The following is a 13,024-nucleotide window of genomic DNA, read 5'->3' as shown; positions in this document are numbered from 1 at the left end:
GTTAGCCCTTGCTTGTCTTTATTTGGTACAGGTGCAGCCACGTGTATTCTAACACTTGCCTTGGAAAATCTTGGGCAATCTCCCAGTTATACTGCAACATTTCTGCGACATTTCTGCAGAAAGATTAATGGCCCATCGGATTAACACAGCAGGGATCCCTGGTCAGTTTTAATGGGACTGCCAGGGACCCCCGCTGTGTTAATCCGATGGGCCATTAGTCTGTCTGCAAAAATGTCACAGAAATGTGGCAGCATTACTGGGAGATTGTCCCAGATTTTCCAAGGTAAGTGTTAGAATACTCGTGGCTGCACCTGTATGTCATTCTGTTTATGTAATTTACATAACTCTGTACCTCCATTGTACAGCCGTGCGGAATATGTTGATGCTTTATAAATCAACAATAATGATAATAATTAAATTTAACTCATACAATGATCTACACCAGGGGTGTGCAAATTGGGGGGCACAAGATTTTTTTTTGGGGGGGGGCGCAGTTACAGAGGCCTTGCGCTCTTCCACAAGGCATTTAAATTAAATGCAGGGGGACCGCGCAAGGCCTCTGTAACTAATTTACCTTGATTCAGCCGGCTTCGGGCGACACGTCGCCATGGCAATGTAGCATCAAATGACGCTGCCGGGTCACGTGACGTGATGTCAGATGATACCACGGCATCATTTGATGCCGACACAAAGGTAAAGGGGGGGGGGGTGCGAGCACTGAGGGAGAGCAGGCAGGGGGGCACAGCACCAAAAGTTTGTGCAACCCTGATCTACACCATATCATTAGAATATCATCTATAAAGCATTTTCACAAATAAATGCAGTCTTGAAATGTACAGTGTTGTAATTAGAAAAAAATATCTTCTCCTTCCGTATGCTCCCAAAAAAGATTAGTGTAACTCCTCTACCCCCGGCCAATAGAAGAGGGGCCACACCAAACTGTCCCAATATGTGTGTAGGTGATGCTCAGCAGTTACCTTGTCTCTCAGGGTGCTGGAACTGCATGCAGGGCTGGTATTTTGAGCACTAATAGAACAGGACGCCAGGAACGTTTCTTTAACTTTATTAGCAGTCTGAATTTCAGGCCACCAATAGAACAGGTTTTCTTAGGTTACATGCAGACATTTTACACTCAGGTTTCCTCAGCCATGAGGTTTGTAGGTAGACTGGCTCTTTTTCAAGCCTTTCCGCTACTGCCAAAGACAGAGTTAGAACCTTTTTCCTGCAATTCTTATCAGCTCCCCCAGGTCTCCTCAATGAGCACCTTCTGTGGCCGGATCCCCTTTTAGTGTAGTGTCTGAAGGGCCCATATACTGGGAGACTTGCCCTAACATAGAAAACAAGAAAGGTTGCTTACCCTTTTACAGGGGCTAGGACCATCCTGGCTATCTCAGGATCCTCATGGGATGGAGGCACTGTGCTGACTACAGAACAACCAGCTGAAACCTGACCTGATGTCTCCCCACAACATGGCGGAGCCCTCGGGCCTTCTGTAACACGAACAGGTATGTACCAGCACCAGTATTAGAGAAATACAGTGCGTGCTGTCCCTTGATTCCTAGTCTCATCACAGTCAGTGTAATTCTTCTTGCTGCTCCTAATCTCCCATGATCAGCGGGGCAAATCCAGGCACATAAAAAAATATGAAGGGGCGCAAGAAAGAAACAACAAAGGCACAATTAATAAAACATAATATAATTTATATGTCTAAATGGAACATAAGACACTTACATAAAATAGAGGTGGATCACAGTGATCCAAACACCCGCAATTCCACAGAGGGTTGGGCCCCGATTCCCAGTGGCCCCACGATCTCAAAGTCCCAGATATTCTAATAAAGGGAAAGTTCCGGCTCCAAAGATGATATTAATGTGCCGGATACAACTTTCAGTTGGCGTTCTCGTGGTATGCTGAGATGGCAGCTTCCGTAGTCCGTCTTCACGGACCTCACGTCGCTGCGTATGACCTCACCGCAATGCGTTTAGTGTCAGACCGACACTTCATCATGGTCGTGCGCGCGTCTCACCTGTAGCAACGTCAGCCTCACACAGTCAATTATAATTGACGGTAGCGTATGTGCGCACAATATTACAAGCCCTATGGGGGGGGGGGGGAGAGGTGCTACACATGGTACATGGTATCCCTACATGGTTAACAACAGCAACTGAAAACTGTAACTGAATTGGCTCCAGCTCAGCCCCTCTATCATCCTTTCCTGGATGGTTCCAGAAAAGGCCAGCGATCTCTTGCACATTCTGGCAGCCTCTTGGGGCCCCAAGACAACATATTGATATTGCAAAACCTCTAGTTCCCATAAACCTTAAACCATATTCCCATAGCAACTACTCTAAGAAAAGATTTAACCCATTGGACTCCAAGAACCAACAATGTTACTACTCTAAATATTGGACCTTTCAGGCTCATTACACTATGATTGCAATGAGACATGCTATTCACTATTTCTGCCACTGTTCTTATGGCAAGTGAGAGATACATTGTAGAAGTTTGGTCTCCTGTATCAAAGAGCATTCTGGTCATTCACAGGGGTGAACTCCGAATTCTATATATATAAAAAAAAAAAAAGAAGAGTAGTTCTAATTGCTGTTCTACGGCAGGGGCGTGCAAACTTTTTTTGCTACGCCCCCCCACCTGCTCTCCTCCGTTGTGCGCCCCTCCCCCCCCTCATTTCCTCAAATGACGCTGCGGGGTCGTTTGACATCACGTGACTCGCGACGTCATTTGACGTCACATTACCAAGGCAACCGTGTCATGACCCGCATTGTCATTTGATGCCACGTTGCCATGGTCACGCGTCCTGAAGCCGGCTGAATGCCAGTAAGTAGAGGTCGCAGAGGCCTCGCGCGGTCCCCCGGCATTTAATTTTAAATGCCTTGGGGAAGAGCATGGGACCTCTGCAACCGCCGAGCCCCCACCAAAAAATCTCGCCCCCACACCCCAATTTGCACATGGCTGTTCTGGAGAATCAGTGAAATCAACAAAGAATAATCTTCCAAATATTACCTAAGTTTGTTCAGTAATGCAGCATTTTGCTATGTTAAAATTGTTAAAGGTACACTTAATTTATTGTCTTTCCCTCATTCCTAAAATCTTTGCTTTTTTCTTGCCTACTTTCAAACTCTTGAGTGCACTCTAAAATGTAAGTGATTGGAGGCAGCCTGATTTACAGCAGGGTATATGCAGCATCTGTGCTCTGATGATATTTAAATATGTTAAATGTGTTGATTGAAAGAGCTATCCTGAGGGATTTGAACATCACACGTGACTTCTGAACAGGGGGTTAATATAAATGTAACGTATGTGTTGCTTTCATTTACAAATGCCAAAGAATAGACTTATAAATGTTTGTGTGTATTGTATACAGTTTCTTCACTTATCTTTAGCCTTTCCTTCACTAAGCTTAAAAAGCTACGAAGTGTATCTTGAAATAGGAAACTAGCATTCAAATTATAAAGAAGATATTATTTGGGAAAGTACTTTTTGAAGTGAAACTTCTTAGCTGACGGTAGCTCATTGGAAAATCTCATAGGGAAAAATGGGTTGAGTTGTGACTTCCTATGAAACAGAAGTAGCATACTGCACATGTGCAGACTGGGGCAGCAGAAGGGGGGCACAAGTTCTCTGCACAGACCTCAGACACGCTCTCCTCTGCGATCCTGGGAAGGGAGGGAGCAGCGGTGCTGCTGCTAATGCTGCAAGTGGGCTGGGCAGCTTACTCCATCCTGATTGGAAGCTGCTGTGTAATGCAGCCAATCAGGAGGAGGAAGCAAGAGCCTGGTGGTGGGGCCAAAAAGCACACGAAAAGCATGAAGCAAAGAGAAGTAAGGCTGTGTTTCCTGTGTGTATTTGTTTTGTTGTGTGTATTTGTACTTTTGTGTGTGTGTGTGTGGGGTGGGGGGCGGGGGGGGGGGGGAAGAAGGGAGGGGGATGTGAGAGGATGAAAATATACACACACACATATATGTAGCGCATGTTCCCCCACCCCCTGGGAGATATGGCTGCTACCGTGTGTGTGCTGCATTACCGGTGGCTCACAGGAGGGTCGAGCCTCCGCTGATAGGAGCCTGGGGTGTGCCTGATCCGTCAGGTGCAAGCGCCTCCACCTGTAGCGGGATCCTACTATGTTGGATGTCTCCGTGAAAGGACCCAAATAACAATATACATGTAGTGATAGATAACAGTTTTACTGTAGGCAACCAAACAGAATAACAGTACCACACCAATGTAGGCCTCGCACGGCCATTTCCCCACAGTGCCCGTCAACCCAACTCTCCCACCCCGATGGGATGTCCCCTCAAAGTACTGAGGTGCTCCTGGGCACCTAACCTACCCGGTGTCCACAAGAGCTAACCCACCCAAATGTGTGAGACAGCGCTGCCCACTAGAACTGAAGGTGTACAGTTGGTGCACTTAGTGAGATGAGGTACCTGCCGGGTGCTCCAACACCCTGTAGCGCAGATACGGTAAGTTGGATCCACTGATCCAGCGATGTAATCTGTGAAGCCTCCGCGTCTACGTTGGGTGGTGTCCCATGCGGACGGTTCCACCATGAAGAGTGTCTCTGTGCATATGATGATGATCCGGTCCCAGATAATCAAGGGCCCAGGTCACAGCCACGTCCTGGCTTTTCTTCGCGCTAGTGCTACAGGAGAGGGTCCCTATCTATGGGGCGTCCCTGCAGCAGCCACAAGCTATCACAGTGAGTCTGGGCCTTGCTGGGATCTAGAGTGTCTCTGGCTTAGTGCAGGGGTTACATACGCCCTGCACCTACATAACCTACCCTAACCCTGTCCCAGCTCCGACTGGCGTGCTCCTCTGCGCGTGAAATGTATCCTCTCAGAGCAGGGGAACCGAGCAGCCTTATTGACTGTGTAGCATCACATGGCTCCTGCAGTCCCAGTGCTTGTAGTCCCCGCGGAGCCTTTCAGATAATGGCCACGACTGCACTGCGCATGTGCGACCATACTCCGATCGCCTCTGCTAGCTGCCTGACTCTGCCGGCACCTGCCTTCTGCCACTGCTGCCTAGCACACCTGCGCCGGGAGGTCCAGGGGGGACGCGGGCTACATACATACATATATACATACATAAATATACGTAAAACTAGCAGCGCTATACAAGAACATGCTATAATAATAATAATAATATATGTTGAAACATGTTTGTTAATGGTTTCTCTGGCTTTGCATCTGATTCCCATGCTGTGCTTTAAATCTGTGTTAACAGCGAGCATTAGCTTATATGGGCTCCATGTAACAATGGTTTTTCAGGCAAAAGGTAACACTGTGTGCTCATTTGCATGTAATTTCCCAGAATCCCTTGCTGCAGTGGAAACACTGTATGCTGGGTAATAATGGTGAAACAAAACACAAAACCCCAGCAAGCTCTTTTTGGGAACCCCTGAGCCCCCACAATATATATATATATATGTATATAAGTGTCAAAAAGAAGTGCTATTGAGCGTGGCATATGTATACAACAGACGACAGAGAAGCCCAATGCTACATCCAACATGACAAAAATACACAGTAAAATACTTAAATATTCTCTTAAAAAGGGTCATTTAGTTTAACCCTTTGGCCAACGCATTGTAAGCTTGCGAGCCACGACAAGGCAGACCCTGTTCGCAAGTCCTAACACTACCAGATAAAATACTAATATACCTCTATTAGGATTAAAATTCTCATTTACCTCTATTAGGAGGGAGAAAGACCACATCAAGGGGACGGGTGGGCAGGAACCTCTTTTGGCATTGGCAGGGAGCAGACTGCCTTCCTGACCTCCCTTGAATCTCCCTAGCCCCTCCCCCTCTCCCACATCATACTGTGACACAGTGAGGAAGGGAAGGTGAGGGGGAGGGTAAGCAGCACGTGATCCGGCCGCACCACAGATAAGGAGGGGGGTGAGGAGAGCTTAGCCCTGGTGATCAAGTGTCCCAACGCCGAGGGGCTCCAGGCTGCTTTTTGCTTTCAGATGCTGTTTCAACTACAGCCTTCTTTCATTTTAGTATTACCTTTGTAAGGAGTGATTACTATTTTCAAATGCTCCCGTGAGCAGCATAGGGGTCCTCCTCCAGCTACCCACATTTGTGCTTCATTTTGTTCCAACCATGTGCTCCATATCACTGTGCAAGTCCACTTGCCCTTTGTTCCTTCTCCTTGCTGGGTCTCGTAAATTAATCCTGTGGCCATACCACAATATCACCCCCTACAGAACACCCTAGACCTGACACACCCATGATTCTAGGCCCTCAGCCCAGCCCACCTTAACTGGGGGCATATTCCTAGGGCCGACCTGCTTCTTCCAAGTCCCTTCCTGGTCTACACACCCTCTTGCTCCTTTTCTGCTGCACTGCAGCAACCGCACTCTCCCTGAGGCCAGCCTGAGGTGCTTCTTCACAGTGTTCCTGTGCACAAAGGCCTTTTTGTTCGCAGCAATCTCCACTGCCCTGACAGACATTACGCTGAACTGCCTCCGTCCTTGCCCACACTCCAGTTAGCTCTCCCCAAACTGAGCAGCAAGCAGTAATCACGGGAAATACAGAATAACAACTAACTTGATGTAGTTAAACTTGTTTTTGAATTTCTTTCCTCACAAGTTCATGCTGTCCACAGTGGGAGAACAAAAATCAATCCTCGCAGGTAACACACGTAGACAGAAATGCCCGCGGAATACTCACATGCTGGGCATTCTCACCACTGCTCCTACTTTCAGGAGAATTCGCCCACAGATATTTTTAATGGACAAATATACAACTTGTCATATTCTTGCAATGAAAGTACTGTACGTATAGTCTGTGCCCACAGTTTAACAACTAACATACAGTAAATTAGAAGTGCTTGATTGAAAAGTAACTGATTTCTAGCCTGATGGTTTCTTAATGTACAATGACGTGCTGTTTCTGTATGCTGTGCAGACATCATTTCCTTATCAGGGAAGCTTGAAACCCTATTAATTTGAACACTGATTAACAGCCTGTTCAAGAGGACCCTATCAGGGGCCATTTATCACAGTTTCCCAGCTACAAAGAAAAGGGCAACACAAGTGCCAGAATAATGCACCAGATTTATTAAAGAAAAACAATTCCATAGATTATCATGACATTATTTTTGCTTGATAACTTTGGTGCAGTATATTTGCCCCTGTTTTGCTGCCAGGAGACTTTGATAAATGACGCCCTAAGCATCATGGCGTTTTTAGTCACTGGGGCTATGTATCAAAAGGGCCACGCTACTGTATGTATAAAGATTTATATATACAGTAGAGGCAGCGATTATTCTAACATAAACCAGTGGCAATTCCCCAAAAGACTCAGGTACACCCAGGTACATTCTGAATACATGCCTTAAACTTTCCTTAAACTAGCCCCAGCATTTCTGCATTGATTAATGGCCTATCAGATTAACAGCGGGGGTCCCTGGCAGTCCCATTCAAACTGAATTGGACTGCCAGGGATCCCTGCTGTCTTAATCCTATGGGTCGTTAGTCAATGCAGAAATGCCTTAAACGTTCCTCAAACTAGCCCAGAACATACCCAGCACATACCCAGCACATACCCAGAATGTAACCCGGCTAGTTTACAGCAAATGTTAGAATAAACGTTGCCTCTACTGTATATATATATATATATATATATGAAAACAAAAATAGAAACAAAGTATCCCACGTAAAGCACTCTGGTGTAAGCAAGTACAACAAATTTATTAAAGACACATCACATAACATACAAACATAATAAAATAACTCTCTCACCCCTCAAAAAGTATGGAAAAACAGACGCATGCAACCTGTAATAATAGTGGGAACCAAAGCTAAAGCCAGAAATTTATAAGCAAAATAATAATCAAATGTCACATAATATCAGAATGGTGAGGCTCAAATAAAGCCTCCCTTCTGTAGACCGGCCGGTCAACAAGGAAAAAGCTGCTCAATTGAGAATGCTGATACCAAGACCTAGCTAAGGCAAAGACCCATGACAACAAATCCTGCTACAGCATGAATATGCAAACATGAGCTGTTGCTCTAACTAACAGGCAATGCAGAATAGCTGAATAATATATGCTGTAAAATAGAAAAACAGTGTAATGTGTATATATATTGTGACATAGTCCAAAGATGTTAGACAGCTTTCTGCCCCGTTTTAGGTCAGAAAGTGCAGGAATAGTTAAAAATGATCCGTTCCCAAGCTTCACATTAACTCAGGCAGCTGGATGGAAAATCCAGACCACAGATTACAATGGCTCTAGTTCTCCCTCACCTGCTCTCCTAATCACTAACACAGGTATTTAGAACAGAGAGGTTTGCATTTCACTCTCTCTCCTTAGAGCCTGGAGGCTGGGGGTATCGCTGCTCCCCTGTTTCCAGTTTCGGGGTGGACGGCCCCTCCAAGTATCACAGTACCAGAGGATTTGCCTGGACACTTGGGACCGAGTTCCCACCACGAACAAATAAGACAAAACAAATGTTTATTGCTGTTGCTAAAAGACTGTGCTGAATCTAGTGACCCTAAATGAGATGGTATTGTTTTAAGCTGGGGAACCAGGTTAGTTGGCCAGCAGCAGTTAGGGGCTGATTCTGATGTGTAGTTAGATCCCTGAAAGGGATAGGATTTCTTTATATGATTTGGTTTTTATTTCTTAAAAATGACACTGTGTGAAGTGCTATGACACTGATATAAGTGAACCACTGAATGAAAATGTCTGAGTGCCTCTTGCCTACACATGTTAAAGCTGCAGCCCCTTACTTGGATGAAAATAAAGCAGGCAGAAGCCTGAGTTAAGCAATATAATACTTTGCATGATCCTGTTTGTTGTATAATTAACCCTAGAAGACTGTGTCGGGAAGAACCCAGACAGACGTCAGCGCTTCAAAATAGGGGCGTTTGTCACAATATATATATATATATAAGTTTTTTTAATTAATTAAAAAAGTGCAATGTGTCAAAAAGTTTAATTTCTCCCCTGAATTATATGCATTATATGGTGTGATACCGTTATTCATGTTCTTCCATTTCCTGCACATTTTCTTATTCTTTGTATGGTGTGTGTCAAGTTCATATTCTATATTCGTAAGCTATTTGCAGTTGTCTTTTATGCCACAGAAAATGTTGACGCATTAATGTCACACACAGAAGTGGAGCATGCTTGCAATTTTTTAAATACATATAATTTGCTTATGTGCGCCACCAACAACATCCAAACTCTGCCTCTAGCTCCACCGCCTAGTGCTATTATTTTATTAGTTAAAAAAATGGTGACGTGCTGCACAATGCATTAATTACTCTTCTGTGCGTCACTTTTATGACAAAACTGCTTTTAGCAACACTTTATACACTGCTCAAAAACTCCTGCCTGCAAAAGTGGAGCAAAGTAATGGCACCTGATTTATTAAAGCAGAACTTCCCAATGATTTTAATAGAGTTACCTATCTGTGGTAAATCTTCTGTGTCTCTTTGGGATAACGTTGTGGGTTGTACACCAAAGTCTTCTGGCTGGAAAAAAACACACCTAATTAATTTATCGAAAGTTTCCCATTGAAATCAACTGAATTTTGCTCTTTGATAAATCGGGTAACCCTGATGAAGCACTATTATCATGTGAAACCCGTAGGGAATTCTAGGTAGCGGAGATGTCATTTCATGCTCTCGGCTGATGCAACCTGTTTGTTGGATTTCCTTCTCCCCCATTTTTTGGGCATTTGCTTGCTTAACATGCAGCTACCGCCTAACCTTTGGTCCACAGGACTCCTTCCAATTGCCGCACATGCTAAATTAGTGGCCAATTTAGAGTTAATCTAATGACTGTTCTTAATTTAAAAACCCTTCTTAATTATGCACCAATACGAAATCAGGTGCAAATTTAGCTAAAATGCACGTACAGTATAAGAAACCACCATTTTCAACCCTTTTGTTTGGATACCATAGCTGCAATTGCTGTTTTTTCATACACAGGTGCTACCAGGAAGAGACCCTGTGCTATAGAGATAGACAATGTATTTGTATGCCTGTTGAGGAGGTGAGAATGAAGTGATCCCTAACACCTCACTCTCATCATCATTAACATTTTGGAGCTCATTTAGGCTGAACCAGAACCTAGAGTAAACATTAGGACAGCTATCTCTCAAATGACAAATCTACTGGTTGTACTGAATTTCTGTGCTACTATAAAGCCCGTTGCTGTGGGCTCACTGTAGCTATGTAGGTTCAAGTGGCTGAAGCTAGACAGACATGGTAGAACACGGTCAGGAGTATCTGGAGGGTGCAGGTTCAGGTAGGCATGGGTCAGGCAAGGCGGCAGGCAGGTATAGTGGTCAGATCGGCACAGGTGAGGATAGGCAGCGTGGTTATTCAGGCATGGGTCAGGGCAGGCGGCAAGCACACACAGGCCAGGACTGTCAGAGTAGTCAGGGAAAGCATGGGTCAGAGCAGGCAGGTAACTAGTAGCAGGATACACAAGTAACATAGGCCAAACAAACTAGTTGATTCTGTAAAGGACAGGAGGGAAAGGACTGGCCTTAAATAGGAAGCAAAGAGGTGTGTCAGTGTGGACTGATGTGGATCCGCTGAGTGAAGCAGCAGCAGTAGCTCAACGGCATTATGAGGCAGTGGAACTATAAAGACCCCTTTCTTTAGTCAGCGGTACCAGGTATCAGAAAGTTAAAAAGTGCACCAACTATACACTCTCCCTGTGGGCAGCGCTGTCACACACTTTGGGGTGGGTTGGCTCCTGTTGACACCAGGGTGGTTAGGTGCCCAGGGCACCTCAGTACATTGAGTGACCCTATCAGGGTGTGGACAAGGCGGTTGGACAGTGGGATACAGTGAGGGGCTAAGGCCATGCGAGGCCTGTGTTATATGCGTTATAGTATTGTAAGTTGAATGCAGTAAACCTGTTATTATATACGTCTGTACGTAATTATTGTATTGGGTCCTGTGAAGGGGGTTATCCGGTACTATCCGGATCCTTCGCAGGTGGAGGCAATGTCACCAGTCGATCCAGGCTTCCAGCAGAGGAGGTTCAGGCCTCCTGTGAGCCGCAGGTAAAGCACCACATACACACAGTAGCCGCCACATCTCCCAGAGGGTGGGGGAACCAGCGCTACACTCAGTTCTCAAATGTTGTCAAAGCAATGAGTGGACTGCACTGATATAGCACTATTGCCTCCACGGAGGGATGAAGTAGGAAACTACCATTCCATTATTTTCCAGATCCTTTATGATGCTTCACTTCTAATCACCAATAGCCAATTTTGTTGCTTAATACGCTGGCTGCACCCATGATTCTTTCACAGTTTGCCACTCTGCCGTTTCTTACCACAATTGGAATAGCTTCTTGGTAAATACACTGTTTAAATATACCTTACTACTAATTTCTACGGTTTTCCCCACATCTAGTCTTCAGTTTTCCCCATTTTTTACAGGTGATACAGTAGGGCCTTCTCCCTAAGGTCTTTGCTCTTAATGCCTTTATCTAATCCAGTCACACCCATAAGATATGTTTCGAGCTGGCCCAAGCTTACAAATATCTGTCAAAATTGCACATTTGGAATTCTTAAAAGTCGCATCAGGACCGTTGACTGGTCTGGTGAAGCACTTCTCTATAACTATTTTGTGTGCAATTGTACCAATGTGAAAAAATTTCTGCCACATGACTGTGTATGTATGTATATCTTTGTTTATATAGTGCCAAAAGTGTACTCAGCACTTCACAAAGAATACAGTACAGGGAATTATAATACAATAAGTGCAGAAAAATCAGACAATAGGAAAGGAAATCCCTGCTCCGAAGAGCTTACAATCTAAGTGGTATGATGGAAGGCTTACAGAGACAGCAGGTGAGGGAATAAGTGCTGTAGATGGCAGTGGTTGGCCACAATGGTTGGTACGAGTGACTGTGGGTGTGGGACAGTAGCTATGAGTGCAAGCTATTGGGATGCTTGATTTGCGGGGCAAGTTTTAAGGTTAGTCAGTAGATAGGTTAACACCATTAGCAGGTGAAGAGGTAGCAGGGAAGCGTGGGTGAGAGCAGACGTGTATATGGCTGTGAGCAGGGGGCATTTGTGAATGAAAATGATGAGCTTGGAGAAATAGAGGAAGTTGAGGCAGAAATTGGCAATACGATGGAGGAAGCAAGAAAGACAAGAGATTATTAGACAAGATATATATATATCTCTTGTTCAAGCTTGCTTTACAAAACTCAAATGATACACTTTGCAGTTGACAAAAATACTTATTTCTCACTTTTAATTTCCTTTTACAAAACAAAAACACAACACAACGGTGTCCACCCCCCCCCCCCCCCATTGCAGATAGGGGCCATTACAGGGTGTATGTGATGCATACCTGCTGGTAATAAGAGGGCTGAGTCGTCCGCGATGACTTTGGGACACAGGAACAGGCTTCTGGGGTCCATACCCCACATAATACTTAGCAGTGCAGCGCCTCCATCTGCTGTAGGCTACAGGAATATGGACATGATCTCCCACGGTAGAACTAATGACCTCTCCCCCCAGTTAGATCACACACCAGGCGGAGGTATATTGCAAACAGGAACGGTTTATTACTACATACTTTGCAGTAACACAGCTACGCAGCAGTCTTCTGCCGGATACAGTCTCTTTATATAAGCTCTCACTGGAGATGGTCCGTGAACCGCCACTACAGGCCAAGGGCACCCGCAGCCGTCCTAGCTCTTCCCCACCTCCCTAGTGGAGGCAGAGTTATAGGTTCACACTCACTGCTCCCCGCAGGGAAGAGCACATGGGTATGCCCCAATCTCAGGCTCCCAATGTATGACCTGCCTTCCTCAGAGGGAAGGAACAACCCCTAATTTTAGGGCGGTACTGCCTTTAAGTACAGCCAGGAAGAGTGCACCCTGTCTGTCCCAGGATTGGATAAACTAAGACAGGATGTCACGCCTCCTGCTGTCACTCAAGTGCAGCTCCTTGAAGGGGAAAACCCCATACCAACTACTGGCAACCTGATGTACCAAGATTTACTGCCAGGAGT

This window comes from Ascaphus truei, chromosome 2 (genome assembly GCF_040206685.1).
Source record: "Ascaphus truei isolate aAscTru1 chromosome 2, aAscTru1.hap1, whole genome shotgun sequence".
NCBI lineage: Eukaryota > Metazoa > Chordata > Amphibia > Anura > Ascaphidae > Ascaphus > Ascaphus truei.
This window is presented reverse-complemented; position numbering follows the sequence as displayed.